The sequence below is a fragment of the Pavona decussata genome, unplaced genomic scaffold (genome assembly GCF_977016875.1).
Source record: "Pavona decussata unplaced genomic scaffold, jaPavDecu1.1 SCAFFOLD_69, whole genome shotgun sequence".
In the NCBI taxonomy this organism is placed as follows: domain Eukaryota; kingdom Metazoa; phylum Cnidaria; class Anthozoa; order Scleractinia; family Agariciidae; genus Pavona; species Pavona decussata.
This window is the reverse complement of record NW_028145488.1, coordinates 1,888,909-1,914,676: the sequence shown is the minus strand read 5'-3', so window position 1 is coordinate 1,914,676 and position 25,768 is coordinate 1,888,909. Positions and strand designations below refer to the sequence as shown.

The window sequence follows — 25,768 nt, the reverse complement described above, 5'->3', positions numbered from 1 at the left end:
TCACGCCATATTAGTTTTTATTGTATCTCTCAGTTAGTACAAGCAGTTTGATTGGTCAATTTTGCAGGCTGTATTTCACTGTACAGCCCACTAAATTTGAAAGTTTCCTTTTTCTTACATCTGGGTAACCTCAGAGATATAATAAATATCTTAGTAATCTCATTTTCTTAGTCCATACAGTATGGACTGAGACTGGTGCACATTACAATATAAACCTTGAACCTGGTTAGTAAGAGGTATTGATTAATGGCTGGATGTTTAGAAAATGTGTTTAGGGAATGGATGAGTTTCTGTTGCTCTTGCTTCTTTGTTATCATTTATAATAAAATTTCAATATAAGGCGCGTGCTGATTGGTTGAAACAGTGTGCTGTCAGTATGGACTGAGACTGGTACAACTGTACAGTATGGACCTTGAACCAGGCAACAGCACAGACACCTGTAACGATGTATAAATAAAATATATTTTTTTGCTCGAATTTGCGCGGCTTAGCTCTGCTTGGGCCTTCCACCTGACAAATTTATTACATGTAACCTCGCTACACTTGGGCCTTCGGCCCTCGCTTCACGAGGAATAATGGTGGAATTAATTTTTATAATATAGAACTGAGGCCTTTATGATCCTCATGACTTGTACCTTGTCTAATGACTGTGTTCATCACCAGTAAAAGCAATGCCCTCCCTCCCCCCCCCCCCCCCCCACAAAAAAATCTTTCAACATCCGTCCCCATGTTCGCATGGTTACATGTACCTGTACAACCCCAGCTTCAACCTCCGCTGCATCTCCACCTGTATCAACTCCAGCTATCAATAGTACAATGCTTGCCCAGGCAATATCTAGAGTATTCAGCAACTCCTTTCCCACATTACTTCATCACTTCAGCCTACCCTTCAAGGACAGTTTGGCAGGAATATAAACATGCCAGCATCTAGCTAAATAAGAAATTTAAAATAAAATAAAAACAAACATTGCAGCATCTCAACACCAAACGTATTTTCCTCGACAAACATAATACAATTTATAACTTCTTAATCAACATTTACAGTTCCTTTTGACGAGTTCTACAAAAGGGGAGTGTTAATAAATTAACATTTTGTAGTTGAACTCAATAACCTTTCACTATTCATACATGTTAAAAATTGTATAAAAATGTCACTTGTGGACCTGTAATGATCCCAAGTGTTATACTCTCTTATTCGTTATTCATGATATATGCAGCTACTGCCTTGTAACACAAACCTCATAGCACAAGAGGTGAGCAGGGACATTAAGCTCACTTGACCATCATCTGATACAATGTATGCGTGCGGAAGATCGTGGCTTTGACTAATTTGAATCAGGTTCTCAAATATTTTCTCTGTTATCCAACATTTTGAGGCAAATGGAATGGTTACATTTCCTTTGAGAATTGACATTAAGAACATGTCACTAGCATTAGATATAGTCACTTCCAAGAGTTTGTAAAATAAATAACGATACTATGTTCATTATTATTTACTGAGACTGCGTGGTTGGTTTTCATGGGGTTTCCTGATAATGGCTGCTTCAAAGGGAAATAGTCAGTTGTAAGGGTGGTCATACCGGCCACTTCAGTGCTTTGACAAAATTGCTGAAATTTAGGTTTGAGACAAAAAAAAAATACAAATAATGTTCATTACTAATGATGGATTTGATAAACCTCAACAAATCTCGTTATCATGTCACTTTTGGCCGCAACCCTATTGATTTATGTGCTGGGGAATACATCTAACTTACCTTTGTTTGTGTTTTTTCTATTCTTGATTTCAGTTTATCTGTCAGTTCAAGTGTTAAAGAGTTGGCTCAAGATGTGCAAATGTTCTTGGAGTATGATTTGGTAAGTTACAACATTGATACCAACAATTTCCAACTCTTTATATTAAAGGGATACTCTAGACCCCAAAACAACTTCCCAAATTCAGAAAGCTTATGACCCAAATTTATAAAAGATATTTACCAAAATTGGAGTTCGATCTCCGCTATTTTGCCTAGAAAAACGAAAAGTTTCTCGCCATGCGATTCGAAGCAGCGCTTGGGCCGAAAACTGGAAATGATGCAGAAAGAAGAACTCGCCAAACCTTTTCCGGTTAGATTCCCCTAGATTTCTTTAGCAAGATTCGGTAAACGGCTTGATTTTAAAATTCCAAAAATTAATAAAATGTATAGTGCGCGTTTTGAGGAAAATTCAATAACACCGTATCGATTTATAGTTGCTTGATGCTTAATTCTAGTAACAACGGTGAAGGTCTTCATAATTGGCATTTCTTTCGGGTTTTGTACGGATGGTTTGGACACACGCGATTCGATTTGTTTGCTAACCGCACAACCTCTGCTCACTTTTCTGAAGACCGTTCATAGCTGTGTCTATGGAAAGATGAAAAGCTCACAAAATGCCATTTCAACCTTATTTTAAAGAAGGACTATCAGAAAATAAGAGCATAGGCCCGATGGAGAACAGCACGTCCAATGAAGCCGCTCGCGCCAGACAAATCACAAAACAAGCTACTCCACCAGTTCACTGTATGTTTGAAAAATAATAAAAAATTGTTATTGCAGCTAGTGCAGCCTGAAGAAAACTAGCATTAGCCGATAATGATACTTAAGCTTACCGTTCGAACACACGTACTATCGCAGTTATATCATTAACCTTGTTCAGTTCAGGTACGCGACTGTCATATTCGCTGTATGCGCGGCGCAACAGGGCAAAATGACCAACAACGGTGAACACCGTTTTCTAAATCACCATAATATCAAAGGTGACAGGCCTTGTTTTGCCAGTCACATTACTTAGTGGAAAAAATTCCTGTAAAGTGAGCTCAAATGCAGTACTATAGAACGCAATATGGCATGAAAGGTTACACTCATTTAATATCCCAAAAGGCCCAGTACAACACAATCAGGATGACTCCAGAATTTATTTATGTGCTTAGTCTTCGTCGTAGTATTGCTGTTTGTACAGGTACCGCTCCTGTAAAGTGTGAATCGTTATAATGAAAGCTGCCCACATCTCCAAGCTTTCGCTGAGCTTTGTATGCTATGTCTCTATTAACTGCTATTAAACAGGCCAAAAAATATAACTAAATGACCAAACTAAACTAGATTTCAAATAACAACGCCGTACCATAAAAAGGAAACTTTAATGCTACTCAAAACTTATTCAATCGCCAATGAAATCACATTGCGGATGTGAAATGCACCGAATTTGTGATAGAATGCATAACTGGTCGCTTACCAATCCGCTCTAAAACACCTCTTCACACTCGTTTTGTAGAGTCCGTAACGGAGTTCACTTCGCTGTTGCACGGCTAAACACATGCGAAAGAGCGCCCTCATAGCTCTGCTAACGTTGCTCCGTCGGCAATTTCGATTGACTATTTTGTTCAGAAGAAAAACAAGCAAAAGAACTGCGCTAATCCCCAGAATCCATATTGTTTTCAGTGTTGTAAACAATTTTTATTTTTTATTTTTTTAGTTTCTTATTGGAACTTTCAAAAAATTTTCCTGTGCATAATTATAAATCTAAACTAAATTAAAATCACAGTTCCTACTAAATGTTTGATTTTCTATTTTTTTTTTTTTTTTTCAGTTTCAGTAATCAACAAGATTAAAGGCTTCCTGTGATGTCAAGGCTATCAAAGGTATTATCTTTGGCCTTAAGGGGAAACTTTGTTGTCTGTTATGATCAGCTGTAACCTTAAATTCTTCTGGATGTGACAGTGAACTGGTGGTGTGAAGTAATAGATAAGAAACATGCTACTTTTGTTAATTGACAAATTAAGGTTGAATTCAGCTTGTCATAGAAACTAAATTGGATTTCATATATTAAACAACTTGGCTGGCTTTGTACTGTGAAGGAGATTTCATAAAAATAGATTTTGAATAGTACAGTGTAAACTGAAGAAACAGTATTTCTAATTATGTTTCAGTGAACGTACAGAAATATTATTACAGGGGAAGTGACAGGTAAAGGTTGGCATAAGATTACAGGGATTCAGCCTGCAACAAGTTTATGACTGATCTGTGTACATGTAGTCTTTAGAAAAGTTGAAAATCCTTTAGTTTAATAGTTAGTTTTATTAACTTACACACTGCACGGGTTTTGTTAGAGCAGGGATGCAGGGACCATTACTTGCCAATTTCATTTGTATAATAATATTATGTTTTATCCTGGCTATTTGGTTCCTGCTAAGTTAAATTTGGTCCTCCGTAATCAAATCCTTAACAAAAAAGCCCCATGCACACAGTAAGACTTACATGTACTGTGTGCATAGTGTTGATGTAAAACAAGACACAATAATCTGTATAGCCTCAGTTACAGACGTACTACATGTAGTTAGCACATTGCACTGATCACATACGGTATACTGTTCATACAGTATGCTGTATGCCAATTTTCCCCAAACCCCAAGTTTCAGTAAATTCTCAAATTCATGTAATGATAGTCACTCCTGGCTGATCAGCCATTAATTTTGTGCAGACAGTCATGAAGAGAATGAGTTGATTTTGAAGATGAAGATGGAGTACATCAATTTTAAGGGGATTAGTGGATTTGTTTGTTTTTACATTCCAGTAGACATTCCAAAATTCCAGAAAGCTTTACCTCCTCGCTTCAAGCAAAACACTGTTTTCTCAAAGCAGAAAATGGATAGCTGCGTATTTATAATAATTTGCCCAATATTCTTTGCTTATTAACCCTTTGCCTTAACTAATTGAGTTGAGAAGGAAACACAATGCTGGCAGCTTATCAGTAAATATATTGCCTTTTAGGAGTCCTCCTTTCTTAACATAGCCTGTACATCACAGGAAGGTCATGAAGAGGAAGCTCCAAGTTTTTCCTCTGGAAGAACATTGAGAGTGACTCTTCTAAGCAGTGAATGGAGGTCAACAAAAGGAGGTGTGTCAACCATCAACAGAGAGCTCGCCATTCAGTTGGCAAAGTTCCCTAATGTGGAAGTCAGTGTCTATCTCCCTGAATGCAGTGAAGAGGATAAAAGAGTTGCTGCTAGTCACAATGTCCATCTCATTCAAGCAGAAAAATTCCATGGTGTTGATCCAGATCTATGGTTGTCTTCTTTACCAGCTCATCATGCTGTGGACTGTGTGATTGGACATGGAGTCCAACTTGGCAGACAAGTTCAATTCGTAAAACACCAACGTCACTGTAAATGGATTTAGGTGGTCCACACCGACCCTGAAGAACTTGGAATGTTCAAAAATGACGCAGATGCTGTTTCTAAAGCAGAGGAAAAGCACAAATTAGAAGTCAAACTCTGTGAATTGTCTGATCAAGTTGTAGCAGTTGGACCCAAGCTGGAGGAAGCTTTCTCAGGATATCTGCGTCCCTTTCAGAAAGATCAAAATGTTCTCAACCTCACCCCAGGCATCTTCTCTGAGTTTGCGGATGTAAAGCAAGCTTCTAAGGAAAGAAGAACATTTTCTGTTCTGTTGCTAGGGAGTGGTGACAGTGAAGACTTGCAGCTGAAAGGTTATGACATTGCTGCTCAGGCAATTGCAAAGTTGAAAGACATGTCACAGCCCTACAAACTGAAGGTTGTAGGAGTAGAAACTGGAAGAGAGCAGCAAGTAGCAGAAATGTTGCTCCAGCAAGGCATTTCCCGTGATCAACTTGTTGTACGTGGTTTCAAAGGAAGAGAGCAGTTGGCTGAGCAGTTTTGTGAGGTAGATCTTGCTATAATGCCTTCAAGATCCGAGGGGTTTGGTCTGCCCGCTCTTGAAGCTCTATCTGCTGGTCTTCCTGTGCTGGTAAGTGGTAACTCTGGTCTTGGAGAAGCTCTTAAGAATGTGCCTCATGGTTCAAACTGTGTAGTGGATTCAGACAATCCTAAAAGGTGGGCCAAGGCAATCAGGAGTGTCCGTCAGAAAAGAAGAAATGTTCGACTTGTGGAAATGAAGTATGTCTGTGAAGAGTATGCAAAGGTTTACAGCTGGGAGGAGCAGTGCAGGTCACTTGTGCAAAGAATGATGAACATCACTTCAGGTAAAATTCCTTTGTTGTATTAATAATGGCTGATGTGCCCTGTGGTATAAAAAGACCAGATTTACAAAGCCCTTCTAAGTTAAGGTGCCTCCCAAGTATTGTTCACTGACAAAAGTTTACTGTTGGCTTAACATATGAGACTTACATGTGTGAGGGCTTCGGTGGATTGTACTTGAATGCCAGATTTTTGCAACTCAGATGTCACATTCTCACAACTCACTGATGTCAAATTTTCACAGTCCTAATATCAGATCAAACAACTTGGATGTTGGATTTTGGAAGTAAGAACTTAGAAGACAAATTTTCACAACTTGGATGTTGGATGGAACATTAACAAGCTTCCCCATATTATTGCATGCTTTGAATTGGTAAAGAATAATAATGCAATGGTCTGTGATAGTGGTCTGGGGTATAACGAAAGAAAGGCCTGTACATTATGTACATCACTGTATGTTGATGTTACTGATTCAAGCACTGTGTATCTTTACACTCCTAAGATGCTATGTTGTATAATTTTGCTTATTACAATTTTCCCCTCTGATAACTGAAGGTTTTTCTGTTGGAAGTCAGTCTTCAGAAGCAGTTAACAGTCAGCTTCCTTTCCCTGCAGCCTCTCAAACTCATCTGACAAGTGGAACAGAAGGTACAGTAGGCATGAATCACTTTATCAAAAGAGTTACAAGTAAGCTATCAGGTAGCATCTGCAAATATAATTAAACAATAAGCTTTTTGATGTATGTTTATGACCTTTGTTCCTCCATTTATGTAAATGTTGCAGACTGCTGTCTCTGCAATAATAATATTGAAAGGCTGGGAGCATAACTGACCTATGTCGAATTTCAGCCTGTTTTTCGATTTTGCTCGGCTTTGTCCGAATTTTTGCATGTGAACTTCAATTCGATATAAAAACATTGTCCAGTATTTTTTTTCCGCTGATTTGTGTTTCATATTAATGCCATTGGGAATTGTTACCATCTTCTAAAGAAAAATCGATAACATTATAGTCATTATGGATGACCAAAGGAACAATGCATTGAGTATTAATGTTTGTATTAAATATAAACTTGTTGTCTGTGAACCACGGCACACGATCGAAAGCGGTCTTTCTCGCAGGGGAGACGAAAATCTTACGCTTTTATTTGATTCTGTTACAAACTACTACGTGCGTGACAGGAATGTAAGAAACGCACAACAGATGCAATATGTCATCAAAATGTCCGCACATTTCTCGGCCACAGTTCTCACCACTAAAAAGTCATTTTTATATGTTCGTTGACAATGTATTACCTTCGGCTGCGAGTAAATGTTTTGTTTATCATTTGGTCGCCATGTTGAAATGCTTTCCTAAATGTGTTTCACAGAGGAAATCTATTTTCGAACAGTTCTCACCCCATTGTGTAAAAATAAGTCAAAATTCACTTCATTTCTTTAATTTATTACGACATGGGTGAGAAGTAATATATCAAACACGAGGAAGAGTGTTTCATCAGATATCCAAACACTGAGAAGTAGGTTGAAAAAACGAAGCGCAGCCGAGTTTTTTTAAACGACTTCGAGGTGTGTGGATATCTGATGAAACACATTTTCGAGTGTTTGATATGGCTTCTCAAATGATCAATGGTTCTTGGAGAAATTCAAGGCTAAAGTTTGCAAAATTTTATGGTAATTAGGACCACATATCCAAACCACGGTCACGGTAGTGATTTTCTTTGTTTTCTCTTGATGATTTATTAATGAGTTTGAGAACTGTTGCCAAAGTACTAAGGCGCACTTTTGCTGTGATCAATAGGAGTAGAAAAGAAAGGCAATAAATCGGTTTTTCATTGAGAGAAAAGTTTATCTCGAAACAAGCCATTTCCTTCCCTGCAACACGATTTGAATAAGCGAGAACTGAGGGCGAGAACTGTTACGCATTGAAAGAAAACAAGTTCTATGTCACGCACTGCGTGGCTTACGGCTTTACTGGCTTTCAAGAGAGCGATCTTTGTATGAAGTGCAGTTATTTTCCCTCACGGTTAAGTGGAAAGTTACAACCATGTTAATGAAATAATGTGACGGTGAACTTTGCTTGAAGTTCGTTATGCTACTAGTTGGTTCTATCGCCCAGAAGGGAAAACACGAAATTGGAACTAGCATTTTGGTGAAATCACGCTAAAGCTATTTGCGCCACACTTGACCTACGGCTAAAAAGAGTAACTTTCTTGGCTTTGTTAATGCACAAAGCAAAAATGTGCACCATACGACTTGGCTGACCGCGAACCGTAACTTACATTCCAATGTTTCCACTTCCCAAATACGCACAGTCACCTTACGACAAGAACGCACTGTCCGAGTCCTCTTAACCAACGAGTACAACGTGGACAACATCTCTAACAACATTACCCTTCTACGCGCATTCACTGGTAAACAAGCAAACCACCACATTCCCCTCCCCCCCTTCCAACTCAATGTTGTTTTCTGGGTCACGAACAGTCTCCTGGCAAGCATCACCTTCCAAATCAACATTGGATAAGGGGGAGGGGGGAGGGAGAAATTACTGTGGTAGAATTGAGAAAAGAGAAACAGTAAGTGAGTGGTGTTTTTCATCTGTTTTCTGTTGTCATTGCATAGGGGGAGGGGGTGGGAGAGAGAAGTAAAATTCTGTGGTAGAATTAACAAGAGAGAAATAGTAAGAAAGTCAGGTTTTTGCACTGTTCGTGTTTGGTTTTCTCAAGGAGTTTTGTGCACGATTGTAAAACCGCGAAATGTTTTCAAAACCAAGGAGAGCAAAAATTCCGACAAATCGGAGCGAAATCGAAAACCAGGTTAAAATGAGACATAAGTCAGTTATGCTCTCAGCCCTTCAAATGTTCTTTTCTGAAATTACTGTAGATGCATATTTACTTCTTCTTAATGTTACAAAATTGTTCATTCCCCTCTGCAGGTTTTTCTGGTGGAAGTCAGTTTTCAGTAGCAGGTCACAGTCAGCTTCCTTCCCAAACTCATTTGAGGAGTGGAACAGAAGGTTAGAGGGAATTACTAATTTTAATGACAACTATCACTGACAACAATTTGCCAACATGTACATGCAACATTTGCAAAAACTGTTAGCTGTGCATGTCTTTTTGCCTTGTTAAATAATGTTTACATTTTTAATACTTGTATACGCTATAACTATAATAAATATAGGATTCTTTTATTGGTTGCTTTTCAGTTATGACAGCTGAACAAATTCTCCGTGGTCTTGAGCAAATGCGACATGATGCAGGCAAGATCATCGGCAAGACACAACTTCTAGAGGAGTTAAAGAAAATTGTTTCAGATAAAGGCTTCAAAATTTCTGATAATGAGGGAGCAGGGAATTGCATGTTTTATGCATTATCAGAACAACTGAACCTGGTGAAAGGAATCCAAATCTCTCATGAAGTATTGAGGCAGTGCATAGTCCACTACCTCAAGGAGAACCCTACACTGGTAAGTTAGTATAGACAATGTCTTACAAGTGAGTTTGGTTTTTTTTATGGCTATACAAATTTATAGCAAAGCAATAAAATGGGAGAAGTTAGAGTTTCTTTCTTTTTTCAAGTATGTCAAAGTGGCTGAATGAAAAATATACATGTACCTCTATTATGAATTCATCATAATAAACACAATAATTATCACATTCAAGTCCTAGCAGTATGCAGATGTTTGTCGCTGCATGAATGTAGTTTAATTGTCCTAGCTCTCACAAGTCTCCTGTAGCTGAGTGGGGTCTTGACAATCTGCGAACCAGCGAGCCATGCAGGGCAGACGTGCGAGGCAGTCAGGTTAGCCTAAAAAACACTCCGGTTAGCCTAAAAAGCACACCGATTAGCCTAAATACATGTAGCACTCAGGTTAGCTTAAATAGCTCCCCGGTTAGCTTAACGGTTAGCAGTTTTTTGTTGGGGTTGTTCATGCCTCGCATGCCTCGCAGGTTTTGTTCATGCCTCGCACGTCTGACTCCCACGCCTCGCTGGCTCGCATATTGTCCACACTCAGTTGAATTCTATAACATCCAAATGGAAGGTCAAAGGTTCAACTCTGTTAGGGGGGAGAATTCAGATTTTCTTTTTCCGAGTACAATATGCCTGTGTCACTGACTGAAAAATACCTCTATCAAGATAAAACTTAATTGTTGCTTCATATCTTGCTGATTTCATTTTGCAAGAAAGGGCAGAAGCCAATTCTAAAATGGTTGCTATTTCTTGGTACAGTTTGTACATTACTCAAGGGCTGATATCACGTGGATGCTTAAAGCCAAGCAAAGCTCTGAAATTGTGTTGTATCCAATGCTTCAGTTATTCATTAACCATTTAAATTCATAGCTTATTGGATTAATTAAATTATGGAGCAGTTAACATGTTTTGGTATAATTTGGTTTGTTGCGGATTGATGCACTGGTCAATTTAGTGAAAAGCTTTACCCTCCAGTTGATCATTGGATGAAGTGCCACAATGTTCTTTGGCATTTTTTGTTAATTTTTTTTGGTTATGTTCTTCGATTCTCTTGCAGCAAGATGGGACAGAACTGTTTAACTTTGTACATGGACATCAGTCTTGGCCTGATTACCTAAGAAACATGGCAGCAAATGGGACATGGGGTGACCACATTATTCTCCATGCTGCAGCAAACTGCTTTACAACATGCATTCACGTGATCAGCAGTCTGTCACATGACTTAACTATCCACCCAGAACATGATGTTAGCAGCAGCAGCCAGCTTGTGTTGGGACACCTGCATGAACATCACTATGTCAGCCTTCGACCCAAACCAGGTAGAGGAACTTTTAAATATGTAAAACAATGGCAGCTAACCAGATTTGTCTACTTAACTATCACTTCAACTGAAGTTTACACACCTGTTGTAAGAAGGGCAGATACCAGTTTTGAAAGTGATCACATATTTGTGCCATAATAAAGTAACTTACTTTTGGTATTTCTCATCGAAGGCATTTTCAAGTAAAGTAAAAATGTAGTAACTAATTAACGATTAATGACAAGGGAACTGAACAGGAAATAGTTACTGAATAGCTAGGCAAACAAAACTAAATCGTTACTTTAACAGCCATTTAGTTTTGTCTGTCTACTTGATCAGTATGTATTTTCTGTTCTGTTCCTTTGTCATCATCACGCTGTATATAATTAGCTATATTTTTACTTTTTAATAGATAATTTCTTGTCTCGTTGTAATTGGTTGTTTGCTCAAAATTATTTTATTGTCATGTTGTAATTAGCTTCATTGTACCATACTTTTTGTATTTATTTCACACCCACTTGCAGGGTTTGTACTGAAGATAAATGAACATTCATCCAAACATTGTATTTTTTTGCCACTAGTATAAATTACACTTCAAGAAAAAAGAAAAATGTTGTTACTTTTATAAAAATTATTTCTTGCTTGCTGACGCTTCAAAAATTTGGTAATTATCTACAATTGTTATTATTATCGGGTTTAAACTCATCACCAATAGATGAGTGTGGAGAAGGAAAACTTACATCGTCGGAGAAATCCTGTTTCGTATTAGAAAGCCAGGTTTTTGAGTAGGGAAAGAGTTTGAAAGCAACTGAAGGTGAATTCCCATGAATTGAGGGGATTCGTTTCTTTGGGTATTTGAAGCAATTTGTGGAAGTCTACGGTAAAATACATTTGATGTTTTCTTACAGATTCACTTTGTTTTGTTTATTCAATTGATACAATGCTGTAGTTATTAAGAGATTTTATGGAAAATGTGGAAAAGTTGAGTTGTCTACTTGAGACTTATGATCTGGGAATAGCCTTAATTGTATATCAACGCTAGAGTACTTCAAACCCAGTACAAACACTTTATAGACCCACATCCGCCTGACTACCAAAATCTTTTCAAAGTCTTGCACACAGTTATCATAAACATTAATATCTCCCGCTAATTAAGTCACCATAAACACAGTATTTACAAGCTCTGCAGTAAGGCCAGCCTATGTAGGAGACAGTGAGGCTTTTTAACAGTGGAGTACAGTGGACTAGGCTCACACCCTGAAATATCAGTGAATATCAACAAGCTTTCAAAAAATCCTGGTTGTGAAAACTTTAATATCTTCATCGTCAGCAAGAATTAACTTATGTGCCAGACTTACATGTATTAAGTAAACCATCTATTGCATGTGACACTAAGAACATGAAAAATTCAAGACTGAGCGGAAAATTCAAACAGCCCTGCGGTCCAAAGCAAATAACTACGTGTAGTAATTACAGCTTGCACACATGCAGTTTGCAATGTTTCTATTACTTCCAAAGCCATCTTCGTCGGCTATTGAAAATTTTCTCGTAAATAGCAAATAGTCACCCAACTCCTGGAAAATAGATTCACTTGTGCAAATAACACAGAAGTGTGGGATCACCATTAATTTAATTAAAATTGTAAATGGTTTGAACCCAGGAGTCATGTCATAAGTATGTAAATTATGATCATCCGGGTGAGTGTAGTCCTGAGAAGGACTGTTTGTGGTGACTTTGACTGACGCTTCGACAACCTGAGCGGAAGTCATCTTCAGAGTCAAGTGAATTGTGGAACATCAGTAGGTGGTATATACGTCTCTGGTTGTTAACCTGATTGGTCAACGAAGTCCAGATGTTATTAAACTAAGTACAGATGTTATCAAACTAAGTACTACGGTTTACAGGAAACCAACACATACTGACAGACTACTGGACCAATCATCCTACAACCCTACTTCTCACAAAGCAACGACTATACAGACCTTAACAAGGCGAGCACAACTGGTTTGTGACTCACCTGACAGACTCGCAGACGAAAACAACTACTTAGACAACGTTTTCAACAAGAACAACTACAACAAGGACTTTGTTAGACGTAACACTTACAAGAACACTGAACCTAACGTCACAAACAACGACGCGACTCCCGTAACTACTGTAACTATACCTTACGTAAGGGGCACTTCTGAGACTATCGCACGGATTCTACAACCCTACAATATCCGTGTAGCTCACAAACCTATAACCACTTTACGACAACTACTGACGAAAGTAAAGGACAAAGACGAACCTAACCGCAGACAGGGAGCAGTTTACAAGATCAAATGCTGCGACTGCCAGGCCACTTATATTGGTGAGACCGGCAGAAATTTAAACGTACGACTGACTGAACACAAACGAGCAACTAGAAATGGTGATATCAACAATCACATTGCTGAGCACCATTTACAAACGAATCAGACTGGACAGACAGAATCGACTGGGACTCTGCCAAGTGCATTACCTACTGTACAAATTACTACCAACGACTCACTCTGGAAAGCTGGTTTACTAACTTAGAACAAACGCCACTCAACCGTTGCCTACAACTACCTGCACCATACAAACGACTTATTGACAACAACAACGAATCAGACAAACAATAGACATTTTACTAACAATAGACCCACAGACTTTTTGACTAACAAAAGACGGATCGAAACACACCAATCACTTTTTACAGTCTTCACAGCCAATAACATCACGGCTTACTGACAAACGACCAATAACATCTGGACTTCGTTGACCAATCAGGTTAACAACCAGAGACGTATATACCACCTACTGACGTTCCACAATTCACTTGACTCTGAAGATGACTTCCGCTCAGGTTGTCGAAACGTCAGTAAAAGTCACCACAAACAGTCCTTCTCAGGACTACACTCACCTGGATGATCATGATTTACGTACTTATAATTTAATTAAATTGTTTACAACATTTTCCTTCCCCTTCCCATGGATATACTGTTGTGCACGGTCAAAAACAAACAAAAGTCTTTCATTAATGTTTGTCCACGTAATTTCACTCCTTGGACATCACTATTTCTGTACCCAGCATGAACATCACTGTGTTTGGAAGGAGTAATTACGTGGGATGATGTAGTCAGCCAGTGTCTTAAATTCGGAACCGCATTCCTTTCGTGGTCTTGGGAGTCCAAAAATACCTTGTTTTTTTAACTTTCCCGTATCCCGTGCCGTCCCGAAAGAATTGAGTGATTTATTATTGGCTGCAACCTCGAGTCACGTGCAAGTCAGGTTGGATTGCACCATAAATGTTCATTTCACCAGAAATTTGCGTAATTTTGTTTACGACGTCACTGATGCGTGACATGTCACTTTCCGCGGTAAATCGAAAGAATATTTAAACTTCCAAGAAGCACTCAACGTTTAACACAGTGGACATTTAACACGGTGGAAATTGGAGAGTTCCTGGCAAAGGAATCATGCTTTGTTTGACATCTCATTTGTAAAACCACGATGAGACTGAGAAGAGGTTATTTATAAGCTTACGTTATCGTAAACCGTGACCACTTATGGATTTCCAGTACAAATACAAGGGAAACAACATAACGTGATCATCGTGACTCAAACTATTTCATAAGCAAGGAAAGTTTTATCATCTGCAAAGCATACAATTGGAATAAATGAATCAGCATCACGCGTAAATGCCAGTATAGGCATCTTGTAAATGAAAATTTGCAAGTGCTTACCAGATTTATATTACATATACATGGCTCATACATTTCACATGAGGGGAAAGTGACTTGGAAATGTTAAGTTTTGTTTCACTCATAGTAGTTTTACAGTGAAAATGAACTTACAATCTTGCAATTCTCCAAAAACTGAAGAGTCTTCACATTTTGTTTGGTGATCTTAATTGCCATTTACAATAAATTCTCTTTCTATCAATTGGCATGCAATGGCGGGAGAAATATTCACTCCTGTCAACTTTGTGCGTGAAAATTTTTACTGCCATCTATATATATTAGTTCATCCAATAGCAAACTACATCAAGTCGCTCATTTGTTCACCATCTAAAGTACTGGCAATATACAAGATAGCAGGTTAAACTATGCTTCTTCTGCATGCATGCACTTTACTTGCAGCACTTCGCTTTCTATTGGAAACTACTACACTGTAGTTCGTCATGTTTATGACTTTTTGTTCCACTGCATTTATATAAATATTGCAGACTGTTGTCTCTGCAATATTATTGTTCTTTTCTGAATTCACTGTTGATGTATTGTGCTTCTTAATGTTACAAAATAATTTATTCCCCTCTGAAGGTTTTTCTGGTGGAAGTCAATCTTCAGTCGCAGGTTACAGTCGGCTTCCTTTCCTTGTCACCTCTCAAACTCATCAAAGAAGTGGAACTAAAAGTAGGTGGAAACGTTTTGTAATATCCCATCAAAGCTAACTGTAACATTTGCAAAAATTGAAGGGCCGACAGCATAATCAACCCAAATGACTTTTCAGATTGCTTTTTGTTGTTAAGGTTTAAAGATTGTCTGCAATTTTTGCGTGTGGCCTTGTCAATTTGTTCAGGGAACAGTACGTACTCCAATATTTTATCTGTTGCTTTGTAAATTGTGCGGTAAAGCAGCAGATAAAACATTGGAGCATTGTTTTCTGAGGGAATTCAAGGCCACATGTAAAAATTCCGGTGAATCTTAGGTGAGCCAATAAAAAGTGATCTTAAAAGTCATTTGGGCGATTATATGCTCTCAGCCCTTCAATTGTCAGCTGTCTTGGTGTGTCGATCATTAAACAATAGTTTTTTTATGCTAGTGGTGTAGTTACATGTACGTGGCTTTTTCTCCTTGCATTCATGTAGCTGCCTCATGCTGCTGTCTCATTGTACATCAACACTGAAAATAAAAGTGGTATGTGGTATAATTTTGTTATTGCAATTTTCCCCTCTGAAGGTTTTTCTGTTGGAAGTCAGTCTTCAGTAGCAGGTAACAGCCAGCTTCCTTTCCCTGCAGCCTCTCCAACTCATCTGACAAGTGGAACAGAAGGTGGGCAAAAACATTTTGTATAATCCCAACAACTGTCACATGGCATTTAGAATGGATTTTTAAGGGTCAGTTTTCAAGAGCTGGAAAAGGCTTCTGCGTCGCAAGCTGTGATGTGAGGACTTCAGAACCCACCTTTCCATTCATTCAGTGTCTTTCTTTGAGTATAATTATGACATGCAAGTTTGCTTTTATTACAATTTTCCCCTCTGAAGGTTTTTCTGGTGGAAGACAGTCTTCAGTAGCAGGTTCCAGTCAGCTTCCTTTCCCTGCAGCCTCTCAAACACATTTGAGAAGTGGAACAGAAGGTTGGTGGGAATCACTAAACAATTACAACAAAGATGTAACATAATTTTATTTACAAAGAAAGGAAGTTATCTTGGTGTCTCGTCAAATAAGAAAACATAAAAACAAGGAACACTGGTCTCTGAAATGCAATGCCATGGCTTTTTCTCATTATATTTAATTTGTAAATGCTACATTCTGTTGCCTGTTTGCATTCACTCTTGAATATGCTATATTGAATAGTTAAATACATGTTGTAATTTTCCCCTCTGAAGGTTTTTTCGGTGGAAGTCAGTCTTCAGTAGCAGTCAACGGTCAGCTTCCTTTCCCTGCAGCCTCACAAACTCATCTGACACGTGGAATTCAAGGTTGGTATAATATTATTAGAATTGAAATTATACAAAAGTTCAAGTTAAAACCAGAGCTGTCACAAAGCATTTACATACTTATCTTGTAGATGTTGTTTGTATCCTTCATTGGATCCTCCCTTGTAACCTACTAAGTTGGTACATCATGAATTTGATCCTAATAGATGAGTTACAAAATAATGGAGGTATAGATTTCCACTACTGTGTCACCTTGAAAGGAAAATTTTCTTGAAGGCCCACAGGGCAAACCTCACTAGTCATCTCTTTTATTGGTTGTTCTGGTGGTATAGTGGTTGTAACATAGGACTACTGTCACATTGGCCATTCTTTGAAAAACACAATTGTTAAATAATCTATGTACTCTGACCTTTTCTATTCCAAACACTCTCCTGTGCATTACAGTTTAGATAAATTTTGTGTGAGTCGTGTAATATCAGTAATGTGCACGAGATCTTTAACTCCATTTTGTCGTACTTAAATATATATATTTTTTCCACTCAGAACAAATTCATGTATTTTGACACCGAGCGTGTGGAACTCAAAGTGAAAATACCTATACAAGCCGTATGTTAAAAATCATGCTCTCTGTAAACTGTTCCACGCAGAGAACAATTTTGACTGTGATTGCTGTTTGGTTGTAGGGCAAGATAACCCTGTTGTCAAGTTTCTAAAAGCAGAGTATAACAGGCGGTCTCTTTTGAGACCCCTCCTTTGGGAGAACACCTTGAAGTTACCTCTTGAAGATGTCTACACAAGATTGAAAATGTTATCCAGACGAAACACAGACTTTCGGCTTGAAAATAAGGAAGTGTACATGTATGACATCTTCAAAAGCCCTAAAATATCGGAAGATGCTAGAAAAAAAAAAGTGGAGATGGATGACAACTTGAACACTTCAAAATACAAGAAAGATTCCACAGTGTTGGTAGAGGGAAGCCCAGGGATTGGCAAGACAACTTTCTGCCTTAAAATGGCCTATGATTGGGCAAATGGAAAAATTCCGAAAGGGTGTTCATTTCCTGAATTTAATATTGTGTTACTTCTGAAATGTCGGGACATTGATGGAGACATAATAAAAGCCATCGATGAACAACTTCTACCTGAAGATGACGACGTCAAGAGAGAGTTAAGGGATTACATCCAGAATATCTATAACCAGGAACAAGTTCTAATAATTTTGGATGGCCTAGATGAGCTACCTAAAGGTGCTGAACATCACGTGGATAAATTGCTTCGCAGACGAATGTTTCCATTCTGCTTTCTTCTGGCGACATTGCGCCAAGAGCGAGGAATAAAATTGAGACAGAACGTTAACTTTGATGTCCTTTTGCAAATAGAAGGATTTACTGACAAAGATGCTTTTGAGTACATCAGCAGGCATTTTAATCTTTTGGGGCCCGAGCATTTGTCAAAAGGAGAGAGGCTTATCAAAGCAATACAGAAAAACTCTTTCCTACATGCTTTACCAAAAAATCCATTGAATTTGCTCCTTCTCTGTGTTGTTTTTGAGGACTATGAGGGAGAACTTCCATCTCGCCGTACTGAACTCTATCAGATTATTGTTCGATGCATTTTGCGAAGATTTTGTGCAAAAAATCAGTTGCTAGCACCCCAGGATGACGAGGCTCTTGAGAAGAAATTTGAACAGAGCTTACTGGCACTGGGAGAGTTAGCTTGGAAATGCCTGTTAGAAGATCGTCTTTCTTTTCGCGAACGCGAATTGGCGAAGTTTGAAGAGATGTATAAAGAACTGGCAGCTCGGATATCAGGTCTCGTTTTCAAGGAAGCAAGTGTGAAAAAGATCAACCCACAGCACGAATACCACTTCTTCCATAAAACATTCCAAGAACACTTGGCCGCACGATACCTGGCATTTCTGTTATTGAAGAAAGACGTCAATATCTTCAAAGAGTTTCAGTTGAACTTCCGTAGTCATATTGTAGTAAAATACCGGCAAGTGTTTCTGTTTCTCTCTGGTATACTGGGTAAGGAAGCGAGTATCCTTTTCAGACAGATTAGTGAGAAGCTGGAGAGTTACGACTGGGACTGGCGCAAGTGCGCAAAGGAGGAGGGAACGTTTTTTACTGAAAGCTTCAATGAAAGTGGAAATGCTGAAGAAGTGGCGATGGCTCTTTGTTCCTTCATTCCTTTCCCTTTGACTGTGGAAGTGGGCGGACACAACGACTATTCTTCTAGTTTTTTTGAGGTTGCAAAATACTGCCGGAACGTTTCAGTATTACAGCACCCTGTTCATTTATCTATGCGTTGGTATTTAGATTATGAACCTGCTGGAGATTTCAAAGTAAATTCTGCTTTTGATTACCTGAAATCCTGTCCAAAACTACAGAGTTTGTTCGTTTCCGCATTAAAAGCTCTCGGAGATGCCTTTTACGATGGACTATCTCAAAACTCGACTTTAAGGTCAGTTACCCTTAGAACTTTTCAAAGCCTCCCTTCTGACGTAGCTGATATTGTTGGTGACAGTTTGGCTGCAAGCAACACCTTGACCTCCGTGACGTTTGAACTGTTTGGTGAGTGGGACGAGGCTTGGGCCAGAGCTCTTGAAAAAGGATTGTCTGCGGATACACCACTGAAGGCAGTTGTCCTCAAGATTCATAGTTTATTAAGTTACACTGCAGTGAAGGCTTTTAAAAGAGTTTTAGTCAACACATCTTTGACCTCTGTTGTCATCACTATTTTTGGAGAGATGCAAGATTCATTAGCTGCTGCCCTTTGTGAAGTACTTTCAGAACAAGCCTTTTTGAAATCTTTTACCTTGGTTGTTTTTGGAAGGGTGAGTGAATCAGGCATCGTCTTCCTAGAAAGAGGTTTCTTGCAAAATTACTCTTTGAATGCCTTGGAAGTAAAAATTTTTGGTGAACTCCCTGACAGCTGGGCAAATGTTGTCAAAGGTATAATTTCAGCAAACAAAGCAAAGCAGTCGTACACTTTCTATCCGAATACCAGTGGAAACATTGCAGCTGCTAAGGTCGCTTGTCTTACTCCTGTTTTGGCTAAGAACAGTTTCAATTTAGAACAGACATTAAACGTGTGGGGTGAGTTGAGCTGTGAAGTTCTAGAAACTGTCGCGAGACTCTTGGTGAATTCCACACCGTATCGACTCACTCTAAACATTCACGGAAATGTTTTTGATGACGTTGCAAGCAGTCTTATAAGCTACCTGAAAATAGAAAAGTGCGCACACCTCGTTACTTTCAACATTTGGGGAGAATTGACCAGTAACGGGAAGGCTGCTATTGAGCGGTTTTCAGGTGCCAGCCACAATGCGAAATTAAAGGTAATTGTCCATGACTTGATATCAGACTATTCTCCCTGTGCCCTTCATTTCTGTATTGATAATCCCTCGTTATTACCTTCAGTATTCAGTAAAGTGAAGGATACTGGAACAAGTGAACTTAGTCTCACAATCCGTGGCGTGAGTGATGACTGGGCACAGGGTCTGAATGACGGTTTAACAGACAGGACGTCATTAACAACACTTGATCTTACAATCGAAAACTGCCATGGCGAGAATGTAGGGTGGATGCAACGTCTGTTTGAAGTAGTGTTGGAAAACACCTCCTTAGCTACACTCACTCTCACTCTTACATTATATTCCCTCATTGACAAGGGAATAGACCTCAGCAACAGTTTGGCGAAAAACGCGTCTTTAACGGCACTCACCCTTACCATCAACAGCCACATTGGCGACAGTTATTTCCTTTGGTCAGTTCTGTGTGATGGTTTGGCGTCAAACGAGACATTACATACACTTACTCTAACAATCAACGACAACGGTGGCACGACTGGAGACTGGATACAGGGCCTGGGTTTTGGTTTGGCGTCAAACAAGTCATTACATACACTTACTCTTACAATCACCAACTACACTGGCACGGGTGAACACTGGAAACAGGGCCTGGTTGATGGTTTAGCGTCAAACAAGTCATTACATACACTCACTCTTACAATCAACAACTACAGTGTCACGGGTGGATACTGGATACGGGGCCTGGGTGATGTTTTGGCGCCAAACATGTCATTAACCACTCTTACTCTTACAATCTCCAACTACAGTTATGCGATTAGAGACTGGACACAGGGTCTGGGTGATGGTTTGGCGTCAAACAAGTCATTACATACACTCACTCTTACAATCAACAACGACAGTAACGCAGCTGGAATCTTGATAACGGATCTGTGTGATGGTTTGGCCACAAATGAGTCATTGACTACTCTCACTCTTACAATCAACAATTTCGGCCGTGAAACGGATGAAGTCAGGATTCGTTCGCTGCGTAATAGTTTGGCCCGAAATAAGTCATTAACTACTGTCAGTCTTACAATCAACAACTACAGTGACGCGGCTGGAGACTGGATGAAGGATCTGGGTGATGGTGTCGCCAGAAATAAGTCATTAACAACTCTCAATCTTACAATCAATAGCTGCAGTGAAGTGAGTGAAGATCAGTTACTGGAACTGTGCAATAATCTGGCAAGAAGTGACACATTAACTAACCTGAAATTGACAATCAACGACCACAGTTCTACAAGTAGAGGCCTTGGATGTGATCTTAGCAAGTGTTTTGTAGACTGTAAGTCGTTAACTTCTCTATGTTTAACGGTCAGCCTGTATGGAGAGGAAGATGTGTGCTAAAACCTGCCACTCTGCGAGAAAAGCAAAAGTAATTTTATCCAATCAAATTCAATAACGAAGGCGTGTATCCATAACTCGATTGACGCATGCGCTGCATCCATACAATCATGATAACACCTGAAAGTTACACTGAGCTAAGAAAAATTTGTTCTTGGTCGCTACTGAAGAAGAAAACTTTCTTCAAGAACCGAAAAGATGGAAAACGAGTCCGGAGCACTTAAATTTAGTCGACACAGAAGTTAAATCTTTGGATTGGAGTGAAATCAAGTCGCTCTTTATAAGAAACCGAAACGACAAATAGCGACGGGAATAATTCAAAGCCCACTGTGGGGCTATGCTAGTAAGTAGCTCAGCAAGAACTAAACAAACTACAGATTGGATCTATCGGATTCTCTAAGGTAAACAAGTTTGTAACGCTGATATAAAAATAATAGAAGCTAGGTAACGGTAGTTTATCGGGGAAAATTTTCGTATTGTTGGACAATGAAAACCTTTTTTCTTTTTACCATTTCCAAAAACCGTCTTTTTGCTGTAGTATGTTAATTATAGACGCAAAAGTTCGTTGGACGATAGCGATCCAATAAGTCGTATTTTACTTTTGAACTTAACTCTAAACAAAAACCAGTCGAACTGATTTTTAAAACGGCGCAAAAGTACAGTTTCTTGCATGAAGGGAAAGAAGATATGAAGAAATGAAGATATTAAGTGTGGAACGCTCGTAACTAATAAACTTGGGGAAGCTCCGACGGTTTTAGGTTTTCTCCGTTCACTCTTGTTTGTTTTTTTATACCGTTTTCTGTTAGTTTTGTTATAAAAGTATTGGTGTGAGCAACCAGACGACGTTTTCCCCGTTCCGCCACCTGTCTCCGTGCCAAACCGCGTCTGTTTCATCCTTTCAGCTCTGCGTCTATCGAGTTATGGACACTTGGAAAGTTTTAAGCGCACTCGAGAAACTGTGTTGCTCTCGGTGAACTTTTTTAGGCCCTTTTACACAAGCGATTTTTGTTGCACTTCACTACAATTTTTCTCGCGGAAGGCTACGACTTCAAATCGTACTTTAAACCAACGTTTTTTTGGATGTGTTTTCAACGCTTGATGGCTTTTTTCAAGAAATCAAGCAAAATTGTGTCACTTTTCAAAGTGAAGTTGAATAGTGAAGCCTTTTAAGCCCTAATATCAAACCGCAAATTCTACTTATTGGCGACTTCATATTTGTTGTGGTATTAGTTAGGAGAAATTGCTCAAAATCAGTTTATCTTTCAGTGATCATTTGCTATATTCTCGTAATCTGCGTGTTTGATGTTGTACCGATACCATAAACTGCCGCTTATAAGCTCCCCCCCCCCCCCCTCCGCTTATAAGCCTTCCTGGTTATAGGCCCATCTACCTGTAAACCAAAAAAATACATCCGGTTATACCCCCCCCCCCCCTACCCGATATAAGCCGCCGTCTAGTTTTGCTCGTGTTTGTTGGTTTTATTTTTGTTCCAAATATTGACGTTTTAAGGCTTCATTAAAACCAGTAAGTGAAAAACGTATTTCGATCGACACTGCTTTACCTCGTTTGGGAACGATTTTTTTTTATTATTTCCGTCATAAGCCCCCTCAGATACAAGCCCCTCCGTTTATAAGGCCATCTAAAACCCCTTACGAAGTTGTATTAGCCCAGGTTTTATAAGCGGCAGTTTACGGTCTTTCAAGGAGGACAAAGCTACTGATCTCCATAGGGGCTTAAAGGGTTAACTGTCTCCTGTCTTCAAATTTGCCTCTGTGTTAATTGTGTTTCTCAAAGGTAACGGCGCTCCTTCTGTTGAGTAGTTTAATGTTGGACTTGTTGAACTGGAACTAGCTTGTAATTAAGCTTATGCAGGGAATTATCGTTAAACAAAGCTACGATTCGATTCGATAATGTAGATTGATTGAAGGGAATCCCTTCATAAGCCTTCGTTTCAAGGCAGTTCCATTTCTTAGCTTAAAATACGTTATTTTGTATTTACCACTGGTGGCCGCGCTTGCTTGATTAATGACCCAGGAGTGGAATGAAATCTTGACAGATTAAGAGTTATCAATGATCCTTTCAACCAGACACCAAGCCAAATTCTTCATTTTTTGTGTAGTAAGTGATGTAAGAGGTTCGAGCATTTGGGGAAAATTCTGTGCACCGTGACGAAAGCAGATTAGTTTTGAAAAGTTGGAGGCTGGGTATAAAATGCAGTCCGAGATAAAATCTGATTAAACATTTGCTATTAGATGAGAGGCAAGTGCAAAGGAGATCAACGTGTTGGACACAATCGTGGGGATATTTAGAAAATTAAACTCGGCCCGAGTCTCAGTTTCACTCCTAAGAGCATCTGAAACTCCAAATTTGAGAAAATCCTCAAATTCAATTTATCAAACAGAAGACAAAAAAAACACCACGGGAAAGTGGTGTTTAGTAGCTTTGATTGATAGGTCACATGTGAGGAAATTCATCCACAGACTCAAAAGCTAGAACCACGTCGTGCAGCTACAGCACCACAGGAAAGTACTGCTCAGTAGCTTTCATTTGAATGGTCACACTTGAGGATCTCATCCACAGGATTCGAAAGTTAGAACAACCTTGTACAGCATAATAAACAGCACCACGAGAAAGTACTGCTCAGTAGCTTTCATTTGAATGGTCACACGTTAGGATTTCATCCACAGGATTCGAAAGTTAGAACAACCTTGTACAGCATAATAAACAGCACCACAGGAAAACTGCTCAGTAGCTTTCATTTGAATGGTCACACGTTAGGATTTCATCCACAGGATTCGAAAGTTAGAACAACCTTGTACAGCATAATAAACAGCACCACGAGAAAGTACTGCTCAGTAGCTTTCATTTGAATGATCACTCTTTAGGATTTCATCCTCAGATTCAAAAGTTACAACCACCTTGTACAGCTTAATAGACGTTACAACTGGAAAGCACTACTCAGTAGCTTTTATTTGAATAGTCACACTTTTAGGATTTTATCCACAAACTCAAAAGGTAGAACCACCTTGTACAGCATTGCTGTGGGAGTGGAAGAGTTTACGGTTTTCTTGAAAAGTGTCATTGTATATTTAGAATCTATCAAAGTTCCCCGCAGAGATGCTTCTCTTCCTGTCGATCCCAACATGTGGCATGTAATGCAAATACATGGTTATGTTGTTGTTTTATTGTGCACTTACCTTGTACTGTTGTACTGAAGAATTTTATCTCGGTCTGCAGCCGATACTCAGTCTGAAGTCTGCAGCGTAAGGGTGAGTCGATATTGATGCCACATAGTCGATACCTGGGAGTGTTCAAGTATCGATACTTGTGAACGACACAGGTTTTGTTTCGATGCCGTTAAAGTGACAACTTCAAAGAAGCGTGATGTGTATTCCACAAAAAGGTTGGAGGAATTTGAATTCTTACTGCTCTCAAGCATAACCTTTTTTTGCGGAAGAATTTTACTGTTCCTCTTGGCAGCACAGCAACTTGAGCGTTCTCTACTCGTTTAAGCCTGGATTCTACTGACGGTAATGACGTCATAGTACAAGTCTGGAGCAAAGACGTCACAGTATCGATATAAAAAAAGTGCCAAGTATCGGGAAATATCTCACGAAGATCGTATCGCATGTGAAGCTGGTATCGGCTCACTGTTACCTGCAGACTACCGAAGTAATAATTGAGAATGAAAGTCCGTTGTCATGGTGATAATGTGAATTTGCCCTTGGGGTGACTGTGGGGATTCTCTCGTCTCATAATTCCCAAATGGATCGGTTTGTTGAAGAAATTTCCTTTTAAGTGTAAGTAATGTAAATAGCTGTTGAAGACCGTGAAAGTCAAAGCAGCTGAATTGTATTTTATCATTTAAGAATCGGAAGACACAAATCGAGAAGGTTTTGTCTTCTTTCTATGATCCTTGTACTGGGAAATCTCCTGTAATTCAAGTACGGGGAAAAATTGTTTCTTGCCAAATGTTGTTGCTTTCATTGAGCAAAGTGTAACCAACGTGAACATTATTTCATGCTATGTCGTGCTGTACAAACCAAAGACATGGTGTAAGTTTTGTAATTAGGTAGATAGCAATTGTACAGCCGTACATATTTTAAACAGGGTGCATTTGGTATCTCAATTGTACATAGGCGTTAAGGCAGATTTAACATTTTAAAATCAGAAGACACAAATCGAGAAGGTTTTGTCTTCTTGCTATAATCCTTGTACTGATAAATCTGTAATTCAAGTACGGGGAAAAAAGTTTTCCTGCCAAATGTTCTCGCTTTCATTAAGTAAGTTAAACTATAAACGAGAACATTATTCCATGCTATGTCGTGCTGTACGAACCAAAGGCATGGTATAAGTTTTGTAGTTAGGTAGATTGCAATTGTTACAGCCGTACATATTTCTAACAGGGTGCATTTGGTACCTCAATTGTACATAGACATTAATGAACTTGAAAGTTAAAACAGATTTAACATTTTAGAATCAGAAGACACAAATCGAGAAGATTTTGTCTTTTTCTATAATCCTTGTAACGCAGTTGCAGGGTTGAATGTTTTGTGCCAAGTGACTTTTACCAAGTAGATTACAAGAGACAAATATGAAATTGACTCCGAGAAACAAATTCGGAGTAAAATGTA

General features: G+C 39.0%; 1 long non-coding RNA gene and 1 pseudogene across 2 annotated transcripts in view; one reads left to right on the top strand and one right to left on the bottom strand.

The window, feature by feature from the left end:
* LOC146477707 (uncharacterized) overlaps positions 1-25,768 on the bottom strand; it is a 545,413-nt gene that overhangs the window by 42,469 nt on the left and 477,176 nt on the right. The gene's annotated exons all lie outside the window — the stretch shown is intronic.
* LOC146477733 (uncharacterized) lies at positions 2,465-21,824 on the top strand (annotated as a pseudogene). Its single transcript, XR_014865300.1, has 12 exons — positions 2,465-2,537; positions 3,604-3,608; positions 4,785-6,015; positions 6,566-6,658; positions 8,939-9,019; positions 9,209-9,468; positions 10,531-10,812; positions 15,099-15,191; positions 15,647-15,702; positions 15,831-16,135; positions 16,388-16,480; positions 17,122-21,824. The product of XR_014865300.1 is annotated as an uncharacterized LOC146477733 (transcript).